General features: G+C 33.2%; 2 long non-coding RNA genes across 2 annotated transcripts; both read left to right on the plus strand.

The window, feature by feature from the left end:
- The first annotated feature begins 680 nt into the window (after window positions 1-680).
- Window positions 681-1,057, plus strand: LOC143084368 (uncharacterized). Its single transcript, XR_012981030.1, has 2 exons — window positions 681-799; window positions 1,011-1,057. It is a non-coding gene; the product is annotated as an uncharacterized LOC143084368 (long non-coding RNA).
- A 4,172-nt stretch (window positions 1,058-5,229) lies between these two features.
- LOC143084369 (uncharacterized) lies at window positions 5,230-5,787 on the plus strand. Its single transcript, XR_012981031.1, has 2 exons — window positions 5,230-5,529; window positions 5,741-5,787. It is a non-coding gene; the product is annotated as an uncharacterized LOC143084369 (long non-coding RNA).
- The last annotated feature ends 6,475 nt before the right edge of the window (window positions 5,788-12,262 follow it).

Genomic DNA, 12,262 nt, shown 5'->3' on the forward strand with positions numbered 1-12,262 from the left:
TAAGTGTCTCAGTCGTTAGCGTATAAGATTTGTAGTTGGTAAGTGTCCCAGCCTTTAGCGTATAAGCCCTTGAGTCTGTTTGCTTTAACGAATAAATGTATGTATGAATGTCGCTTCCAACTCTTTTAAAAATAGTAAAAGAAAACATATATTTGTTTTGTTCACACAATGCTGTCAATTTAATAGAATTGCATGGGACTGTTATACAAAGAAGAGATTTAACTAGCTATAAAACCAGGTTTCATCCACTATTTTTTAAATAAGAAAATGCCTGTACCAAGTCGGGAATATGACAGTATTTATCTATTCGCTTGATGTTTTTGAACATTAGATTTTACCATTTGATTCCGTTTTGAATTTTCCTTGGACTGATAAATCAATTTAGACGGACAACGTATGTAGCTTTATATGTGTCATTTACCTTTTATGTTGTGTGATTTTTATGTTGTTTTTTTATGATATAATTGTAATATAATTCTCCTACGTCATCTGTGTAGCAGCTCATATCTATAATTAGTTATACGTGTCAAGTTCAACGGTTATGATTATGAGTGAGTATTCTGTTACACCGTTCCGTAATTTATATAGTTCGTTTGATTATATTCTTAATCTATTTATGTGTTCCAGTCTAGGAGGATTATTCATCTTTAACCTTATAAGAACATTAAAACATCGTATCATCGCTACCTTTCCCCTGCTCACACGGATCTCAAACCGAACATTGCAAGGTCATACCAGTTCTGGAGAACTTTTCAAAGGACAAACGTCATCTAGGACACAATTCGTGGCTAACCACAGAGTGAGTTAACTTTACAACATTGTTTGTGAAGCCTTCAAATTACTCTATACATATTTGAACATTCTCTCCGTGAAACACTGGAAATTTAACTGCTCTTGAAAGTACAACATTTTCTCGGATTCAACGGACTGTGCTATCTATTACCTTTGACATTTCGTTTTAATAACATTAATTGAACACATTGTAAAATTGTATTTTATTTGTTTTTCAGCTTTTTACCATTTGTTAGATTGGTTTAAGAATAAATTATCAGCACCTGATAGTCTTGTTGCTTGAGCCCAATCGTCGGTTAAACTTAATGGTCAGGCCATTACAGTAAAAAGTCTACAACTTGCCTGTTGTGTCTCACAGATAACACCACACCACAGCTACACAGCAACCTACCTGTTGAGCCCTGCATGTACGCGTCATCCCTTGACGTACAGTAAATTGACAACAACTTGTCTACACATCTCCTGATCAGGAAATACAACGGAGCATCGTTCGTAGCTGTTACATCGACACTACGCAACACAGCTTGTGCGTCCTAGGCAGCAAACCAACAACGTTGAACAAACATTGCCGATTTACATCATGGATCCCAGTCACGCGGAACAGCAAGAAGAGGTTCAGCCCCCAGAGGAAAATGACCCAGATCTAGAACTACTACAAAATCCGTCTAACGCAACACCTTTAGATGAAAGCGCAGAGACTAGGCGAGTGCGCGAACTTACCGAAAGGGGACAGGGAGCCTTTATAGAAAAACGCGACAAGTTCTATAACGACTTAGAGGCCCTATGGTCAAACCTAGAATCTAGATTATTAGAAACGACCAAGCCTCCTAACGACCTCCAGCAATTGTTAACAGCACAAGATAAAATTGTACAAGCCTGTACTAATTATCGCAGGCTTACAGACGAGTACTTGCAATTTCTCAAAAGTACAAAAACATTAGACAGCCTTCAAGACATTGATACCTGCAAACTGTCAACGGATATCCGAATGTCTAAAGTTGACCTAGCAATTGAAACTTTGCACGAACATCGCCTTACCTTAACAACGACTAAATCAACAAAAACGAGGATATCTAAGGCCAAGAAAAGCTCGCACAGCGGTAGCTCCAATGTCTCTGACATGTCAAGTCTTGCACGGAGGAAGCGCGCCAAAGCAGAGGCCGCTAAATCAAAAATAGCCTTTGTTGAACAACATTCACTTATCCTACAACAAGAAGCAATGTTAGAGGAACAAGCCCTGTTCAGACAATCTGAATTAGAACAAGAGGCCATACGCAGAAAATCACGAATCACACAAGAGTCTGCACGTGTAAGCCGAGAAAAATCCGAACTGAAGGCCAAGTTAAACCTTCTAGAAGCACGCAAAGAGGCTGCAGCAGCAGAAGCCGAGGCCCGTATCCTGGAATATGATGACAGCCAAGCGATTAGCGATCTCCCTGACGATAAGGAAGACCCGCTCCAGCGTGTGCAAGATTTCGTCAATAAACTTCCTGTATCAACTGCTGTAAAGGAAGTAACAGGACCTCAAAAGAAAAAACAAATTCCTGTTAAAATTGAGCTGAGTCATGAAGCACCAGCGTTTGTGCCATCTGTGGCACTGAACTTGCCATCACAAACACCCAAGGTCTTGCCTACACGTGCTAAGTCACCAGATGTTAATGCATTCCCAGATCTGGGAACAATAACTAACATAGGAAAACAGGGCGTTTCAGAAAAGATCCCTGTCTTACACCAAAATCAAGGCGTCATAGAAGAGATCCCTGTTTCACACCCAAAACAAGGCGTAATAGAAGAGAACCCTGTAGCATACCAGCAACAAAACAATCCTACATTAGAGATAACCAGATTTCTCCTTCGCAAGGACTTGCTGTTCTCCCGGCTAACAAGCTTTAACGACCAGGCAGAATCATTTCATACATGGAAAGCCAGCTTTAAAAATGTCATAGACGAACTACAAGTTTCAGACTCAGAACAGATAGACCTACTTATTAAATGGCTTGGACCAGAGTCAGGTAAACATGCCATGAGTATAAGGGCATCAAATGCCAACAACCCAACAAGAGGCCTACACAGATTATGGGAAAGACTGGACGATCGATATGGTGCTCCAATAATGTTGCAGACGTCTCTCGTCAACAAACTTGACAACTTTCCAACACTGACAAATAAAGACAACTCACTCCTTTACGATTTGTCAGACATTATCTCAGAAATAGAGTATCACAAAGAAAATCCCAAGCTGGGATGTTTGCTAGCTTACTTCGACTCGTCAAAGGGGGTAAATCCTATTGTGGAAAAACTACCATACGGACTCCAAGAAAAGTGGATAACAAGGGCTTCAAGATACAAGTCTAAATATGAAGTTGCCTTTCCACCTTTTACAGAATTCTCTGCCTTCATCAGGGAAATGAGCAAAATTAAGAACGATCCTGGGTTCATCTTTGGTTCAAAGGTAACACCAAATACAAAAGACTCTACGCCAAGGTTCACACCTCAGACGTACTCTAAAGTCAACGTCCATAAGACGGCTATTGAACAGCAAACTGAAGACAGCAGTCAACAACAAAATCTGTGTATCCTACACAAGACAAAGCATACCTTGAATGAATGCCGAGCATTGCGAGCCAAACCAATCGAGGAACGCAAGGAACTGTTAAGACAAAACAATGTGTGCTACAAGTGTTGTGAGTCAACCACACACAGAAGTCGGGACTGCAACGCAAGTATCAGTTGTAACGAGTGTGGAAGTGAACGACATACCACAGCACTTCACATCACTAGACCACAACAATCTGAAAGTTCCCAGTTTAGCTCACCCAGACAAGCCTACGGCGGGGAGCTAACACAAGTCTACGGCGGGGAGCAGACAGAGTCAGCTGAAACAAAGTTAACCTCTGTAAGTTCGATCTGCACAGAGATCTACAAAGATCATAAGAGCGAGAAATCTTATGCCAAGATATTACCTGTGGACGTGTACCACAAGGACAAGACAAACAAAATTATCAGGATGTACGCCATTATTGACGACCAAAGCAACCGGTCTCTTGCCTCTCCTGAATTCTTCAGTCTGTTTAACGTTCGGGAGAAACCTGAAAACTACTCTCTTACGACATGCTCCGGCAGAGTAGCTACTTCCGGGAAAAGAGGAAAAGATTTCGTCATAAAATCTGTACATAGTGACGTACAATTTGATCTGCCTACATTAATTGAATGTAATAATATTCCCAATCATCGAGACGAAATTCCTACTCCTGAAGTTGCAATGCATCATCCTCATCTGAAAGAACTCAGAGGAAGCATTCCACCTATAGAGGAACGTTGTCAAATTCTTCTCCTTATTGGAAGGGACCTTATAGAGGCACACCACGTCCTTGAACAACGCCTAGGACCATCCCGAACTCCATTTGCCCAAAAGTTGAGACTTGGTTGGGTCATAATTGGAAATACATACATTGACAAGCAAACTTCTCCTATTCAAGTAAACACAAAGATAACTAACGTTTCAATCACGGAATCAGAACAACGTCTTGCCTCAAGACCGGAAATAGCCGTCAAGGACAAGAATCCAATTGTTGTTCAGTATAACGACAAAAACTTTCATTCGAATGCCAAGGTCGCTAAATCGCATTCAATACAATCCCTTGAATGTAATGGACCTAGTACCAAGCCTGGTAAACGCACAAATTCATCTAAAGGGACATCACTCGCGTCACTAAAAGCAAAATCTGTGACTTCTATAGAAAAATCTATAGATAAAGAAAGTTTCAATCCGAAATCAACAGAACCTAAAGTTCATGGAAAGGAAATCAATAGCATTCACAAACCTATTCCGAAAGAAGGACCTATTGCCAATCTCAATCTGCCATTGCATGAGCAACGTCTACTACGAGGAGGAAGCAGTATTGTCAAATCTGACTTGAATATAAGTGAAAAGGAACCAGTAGTCTTATCTGGACATCGTCACAGAGTAACACCTTTTCTTGGACATTACTACGACAAAATCAAACATAGAGGACGCCACTCTACAGATAGAGCGACTAGATCTGCAGGATTGGACGTTATGACGAAACGCCTAATTTCGTCTGATACTCACAAAGATGTGTCATATCGCCAAATCGGAAGACAACCAACTACTAACTCTTGTTATACTTCGATCTATCTTCGATCGTCATCGCCGTCTAACTACGTTGGAGAAAACAGTTCCCATTATCGATACAGCAGTAATAGAACATTCTACAGAACACAACAATGTCGTCCGAGACACCCTTCTTCTAAAGGACAAAAAACTGTGCCTACCCAGTTTCACGTGGAACGTACTTATTAGGAACCTTTATAGTGAAAAATCGTTGAGATCTGATATTTCTCACACGAAATAATGGACATTTCACCTGTATATATTCAATTTATATTGGGATTAATTCATTTGCGTAAATCTTGTATACATATTCGAAAAATTTATGGAAAAGTGATATCAGATAGACATCAGACGGGGAGTATTCTGTTACACCGTTCCGTAATTTATATAGTTCGTTTGATTATATTCTTAATCTATTTATGTGTTCCAGTCTAGGAGGATTATTCATCTTTAACCTTATAAGAACATTAAAACATCGTATCATCGCTACCTTTCCCCTGCTCACACGGATCTCAAACCGAACATTGCAAGGTCATACCAGTTCTGGAGAACTTTTCAAAGGACAAACGTCATCTAGGACACAATTCGTGGCTAACCACAGAGTGAGTTAACTTTACAACATTGTTTGTGAAGCCTTCAAATTACTCTATACATATTTGAACATTCTCTCCGTGAAACACTGGAAATTTAACTGCTCTTGAAAGTACAACATTTTCTCGGATTCAACGGACTGTGCTATCTATTACCTTTGACATTTCGTTTTAATAACATTAATTGAACACATTGTAAAATTGTATTTTATTTGTTTTTCAGCTTTTTACCATTTGTTAGATTGGTTTAAGAATAAATTATCAGCACCTGATAGTCTTGTTGCTTGAGCCCAATCGTCGGTTAAACTTAATGGTCAGGCCATTACAGTGAGTTATACAAAGGACAGCAACCTCGGGAAAAATAGGATCGAACTAATCGTTATTTCAAAGCATCAGTTTGTTTTGCTGCTTGGCAGATACCTGGAAGGTTTATAACATTGACCTGAAAAGTTCAAGTCTTACAGCAACTCTCTCTCTCCAATGATTTTTTTTGGTGTGCATAACATTTAATTAAAATGTATTATAAATATTCGTAGGACTACATCTCAAATTCTACTTACAGTTTGAAATATTAGCTAACTTAATTATTATCAATATTTTTCTACAAGATTGATTGATTGATTGATGTTTAAAGTCACTTTCAACACTATTGTCCTATTTCGTGGTGGTCAGTTTTTATTGATGGAGGAAGCCGGAGTGACCGGAGAAAACTGATATTGACAGTACGATGAAGAAAACAGAAGTATGGACTTATATATATATATATATGTATGGTACTTTATACATATCTTGTATGGTACTTTATATATATATGTATGGTACTTTATACATATCTTGTATGGTACTTTATATATATATGTATGGTACTTTATACATATCTTGTATGGTACTTTATATATATATGTATGGTACTTTATACATATCTTGTATGGTACTTTATATATATATGTATGGTACTTTATACATATCTTGTATGGTACTTTATACATATCTTGTATGGTACTTTATACATATCTTGTATGGTACTTTATATATATATGTATGGTACTTTATATATATATATATATATGTATGGTACTTTATATATATATATATGTATGGTACTTTATACATATCTTGTATGGTACTTTATATATATATGTATGGTACTTTATACATATCTTGTATGGTACTTTATATATATATGTATGGTACTTTATACATATCTTGTATGGTACTTTATACATATCTTGTATGGTACTTTATACATATCTTGTATGGTACTTTATATATATATGTATGGTACTTTATACATATCTTGTATGGTACTTTATATATATATGTATGGTACTTTATACATATCTTGTATGGTACTTTATATATATATGTATGGTACTTTATACATATCTTGTATGGTACTTTATATATATATATGTATGGTACTTTATGCATATCTTGTATGGTACTTTATACATATCTTGTATGGTACTTTATACATATCTTGTATGGTACTTTATATATATATGTATGGTACTTTATATATATATGTATGGTACTTTATACATATATTGTATGGTACTTTATATATATATGTATGGTACTTTATACATATCTTGTATGGTACTTTATATATATATGTATGGTACTTTATACATATCTTGTATGGTACTTTATACATATCTTGTATGGTACTTTATATATATATGTATGGTACTTTATACATATCTTGTATGGTACTTTATATATATATGTATGGTACTTTATACATATCTTGTATGGTACTTTATATATATATGTATGGTACTTTATACATATCTTGTATGGTACTTTATATATATATGTATGGTACTTTATACATATCTTGTATGGTACTTTATTCATATCTTGTAAGGTACTTTATACATATCTTGTATGGTACTTTATATATATATATGTATGGTACTTTATACATATCTTGTATGGTACTTTATACATATCTTGTATGGTACTTTATATATATATGTATGGTACTTTATATATATATGTATGGTACTTTATACATATCTTGTATGGTACTTTATACATATCTTGTATGGTACTTTATACATATCTTGTATGGTACTATATATATATATGTATGGTACTTTATATATATATGTATGGTACTTTATACATATCTTGTATGGTACTTTATATATATATGTATGGTACTTTATACATATCTTGTATGGTACTTTATATATATATGTATGGTACTTTATACATATCTTGTATGGTACTTTATACATATCTTGTATGGTACTTTATACATATCTTGTATGGTACTTTATACATATCTTGTATGGTACTTTATATATATATGTATGGTACTTTATATATATATGTATGGTACTTTATACATATCTTGTGTGGTACTTTATATATATATGTATGGTACTTTATACATATCTTGTATGGTACTTTATATATATATGTATGGTACTTTATACATATCTTGTATGGTACTTTATACATATCTTGTATGGTACTTTATACATATCTTGTATGGTACTTTATATATATATGTATGGTACTTTATATATATATGTATGGTACTTTATACATATCTTGTATGGTACTTTATATATATATGTATGGTATTTTATACATATCTTGTATGGTACTTTATATATATATATATGTATGGTACTTTATACATATCTTGTATGGTACTTTATACATATCTTGTATGGTACTTTATATATATATGTATGTATGGTACTTTATACATATCTTGTATGGTACTTTATATATATATGTATGGTACTTTATACATATCTTGTATGGTACTTTATATATATATGTATGGTACTTTATATATATATGTATGGTACTTTATACATATCTTGTATGGTACTTTATATATATATGTATGGTATTTTATACATATCTTGTATGGTACTTTATATATATATGTATGGTACTTTATACATATCTTGTATGGTACTTTATACATATCTTGTATGGTACTTTATATATATATGTATGTATGGTACTTTATACATATCTTGTATGGTACTTTATATATATATGTATGGTACTTTATACATATCTTGTATGGTACTTTATATATATATGTATGGTACTTTATACATATCTTGTATGGTACTTTATACATATCTTGTATGGTACTTTATACATATCTTGTATGGTACTTTATACATATCTTGTATGGTACTATATATATATATGTATGGTACTTTATATATATATGTATGGTACTTTATACATATCTTGTATGGTACTTTATATATATATGTATGGTACTTTATACATATCTTGTATGGTACTTTATATATATATGTATGGTACTTTATACATATCTTGTATGGTACTTTATACATATCTTGTATGGTACTTTATACATATCTTGTATGGTACTTTATACATATCTTGTATGGTACTTTATATATATATGTATGGTACTTTATATATATATGTATGGTACTTTATACATATCTTGTGTGGTACTTTATATATATATGTATGGTACTTTATACATATCTTGTATGGTACTTTATATATATATGTATGGTACTTTATACATATCTTGTATGGTACTTTATACATATCTTGTATGGTACTTTATACATATCTTGTATGGTACTTTATATATATATGTATGGTACTTTATATATATATGTATGGTACTTTATACATATCTTGTATGGTACTTTATATATATATGTATGGTATTTTATACATATCTTGTATGGTACTTTATATATATATATATGTATGGTACTTTATACATATCTTGTATGGTACTTTATACATATCTTGTATGGTACTTTATATATATATGTATGTATGGTACTTTATACATATCTTGTATGGTACTTTATATATATATGTATGGTACTTTATACATATCTTGTATGGTACTTTATATATATATGTATGGTACTTTATATATATATGTATGGTACTTTATACATATCTTGTATGGTACTTTATATATATATGTATGGTATTTTATACATATCTTGTATGGTACTTTATATATATATGTATGGTACTTTATACATATCTTGTATGGTACTTTATACATATCTTGTATGGTACTTTATATATATATGTATGTATGGTACTTTATACATATCTTGTATGGTACTTTATATATATATGTATGGTACTTTATACATATCTTGTATGGTACTTTATATATATATATATGTATGGTACTTTATACATATCTTGTATGGTACTTTATATATATATGTATGGTACTTTATACATATCTTGTATGGTACTTTATATATATATGTATGGTACTTTATACATATCTTGTATGGTACTTTATATATATATGTATGGTACTTTATACATATCTTGTATGGTACTTTATATATATATGTATGGTACTTTATACATATCTTGTATGGTACTTTATATATATATGTATGGTACTTTATACATATCTTGTATGGTACTTTATATATATATGTATGGTACTTTATACATATCTTGTATGGTACTTTATATATATTTCTAACTGCTTTACATGTCTTTGCGGTTTATGTAATTATTGAGTATTGGACTATACATCTAAACAGCTTACCGAATCTATAAACATCTAGTCGAGAAACGTGAAAAGGATGATATATGATAAGCATGGAATTAAATTGAATTATGATATTGATTTGTGATGGTACATTTATGATTATGGAATTTTGACTGGCTCACAAAATATTGAATGTACAAAACGGTCGATCGAAATGAGCCGTCTTTTGACGATGTGGTTCGTGTGAATTCTTTTTCGTGTTAGAAGCATGTTGCTTCCCTCAATTAGTCCCTTCCAAATAGATAGTTTCCTTATTCGAATATATCGCGCAACCATGTATACCCCATACACCATTGAAGAAGCTCGATCCTGTTTCTTTCTTCATGATTTATGTCATTTGCGTTCACATTGTAGCCATGATATTCTGTGAGATACAAGCTGTTTGGGGTTTTTTTGTTCGCTAATTTTAGATCGACACTTTCGTATAACAAGAGCATATTAGTGTACATACACAACTTGCACGTGTTTTACTCTCTGTTTACGATTTTCCTCAATCTTTGTCTGTGAAATGTCCACTATGTATCCTCCCCCTCTTTTTGCTAGTATGTTTATGTATTTAGTAACGATGTTGAACTAATTCAATTCAGAAATTATGACAATAAAAATATAACAAATCATCATCGGTATAACGTATCAATATCCGTATAGTGCTAAAAATAACCATTTAGGAATTTGTTATGGGGAAGTGTTAAACGATTAGAAATCAGCTTTGATGTGAATTAAATCAAATATTTGTATTATTAAGCTACATGTTTATTTTTCTGGTTTTCGCTGACGTAACTAAGGAAGAACATATAACTAAGGAAGCGCTACTACCAGTTGTAACATTTATCTTTTTTTTTTCTATTAAAATTTACGGGAAGTAGTTTTCTTTTAAATTGTTCTACATGTTTGTATTGCGTAGGTTTTTTTTTGCAATAATATAAATATGTTTTCTCAATGCTCAAATTCAAGTAATTTAGTTTATTAGTCTTGTTTTTGTCTTTTAGCTTGTCGGTTCGACTTTCTCCTTTCAACCATATCGTTTTTTATCTCGACTTATTGCTTTGTCTGTTCCGCCGTTTTTCCCATTTTCCCGAATTGCCCCCCTTGATATATTGTTTTTATTTATGGTGCTTATTTTAGTAAATAATACTAAGCCCGAAATAAATATTTAACGGATAGTCGTTTGAAATGTGATACAATGTTTGGTATAAAAATGTTTTGGTATAATTATATATGTACATGTACCCTGCAGGATACAATTCAGAGTGTGTAATATACAAATATTGTTGTAATTTTGTTCGTATGTATTACACCTTTCATCCAAAAAGTTAATGTTTGGTAAAAATGTTGATATCTTGACAGATAGATCAAAGTATTAAGAGATTCAGCTGATAGCATAAACAAAATTACACAAATATTCAGCAACAAAAAATGTAGAAAGATTGACACTGATGAAGATTGTTGTCCAAAAAATATTTGCCCATTATTACAATACAATACGGTATTACTTCATGTTTGTTGTGAACATCTCCTCCTAGGGTGGCTTGGGAATAGAAATATGGCCACTCATGATCTTCTTCAGACCAAAGCATTGCCTAAATAGGACGTTCATTTGGTTGTGTGGGATGTACAAGTACACAGCCACGTCCGGTCAGAATGAGGACGTTAAATACGATTTCTCATGTATAGAAAGTACCATGCTCTGTACATGCATCTACTGTTTAAGGGTAAATATCGGTCCCTATCCAATTATCCCTCATTTAACAAACGAATATTTCCTCCAGAAGTAACTTAATAATAGTCACCCATTTCAAAGATCTTCAAACATCAAACGGAGGAGATAGTGACCAATCATTCAGGGGTGCACTCGACTCCAATCTTAATTGACCAGGATTGTCAGTTTTCCCATCAAAGGTCAGTGGTTTTCTCCTGGCACTCCAGCTTCCTCCACCAATACAAACTGGCTGCCACGAAATAGCCTAAATGCGGTGCTTAAAAGTGGAGTTGTTAAAACATCAAAAAATCAAATCATTAAATTATATACTAATTTGGAACAGGTATTTTAAGTGCGATTTTTTTTTTACAGATCTCCAATACTCCCACTGCAGTGACAGTTTGTGTATAATATTTCAGTCCAATTGACTAGGGCTGTGTATTTATACATTCCTTTTATTGACGAACAGCTCTGCTTAAGCAAGC

Source organism: Mytilus galloprovincialis, chromosome 7, assembly GCF_965363235.1.
Source record: "Mytilus galloprovincialis chromosome 7, xbMytGall1.hap1.1, whole genome shotgun sequence".
Lineage (NCBI taxonomy): Eukaryota > Metazoa > Mollusca > Bivalvia > Mytilida > Mytilidae > Mytilus > Mytilus galloprovincialis.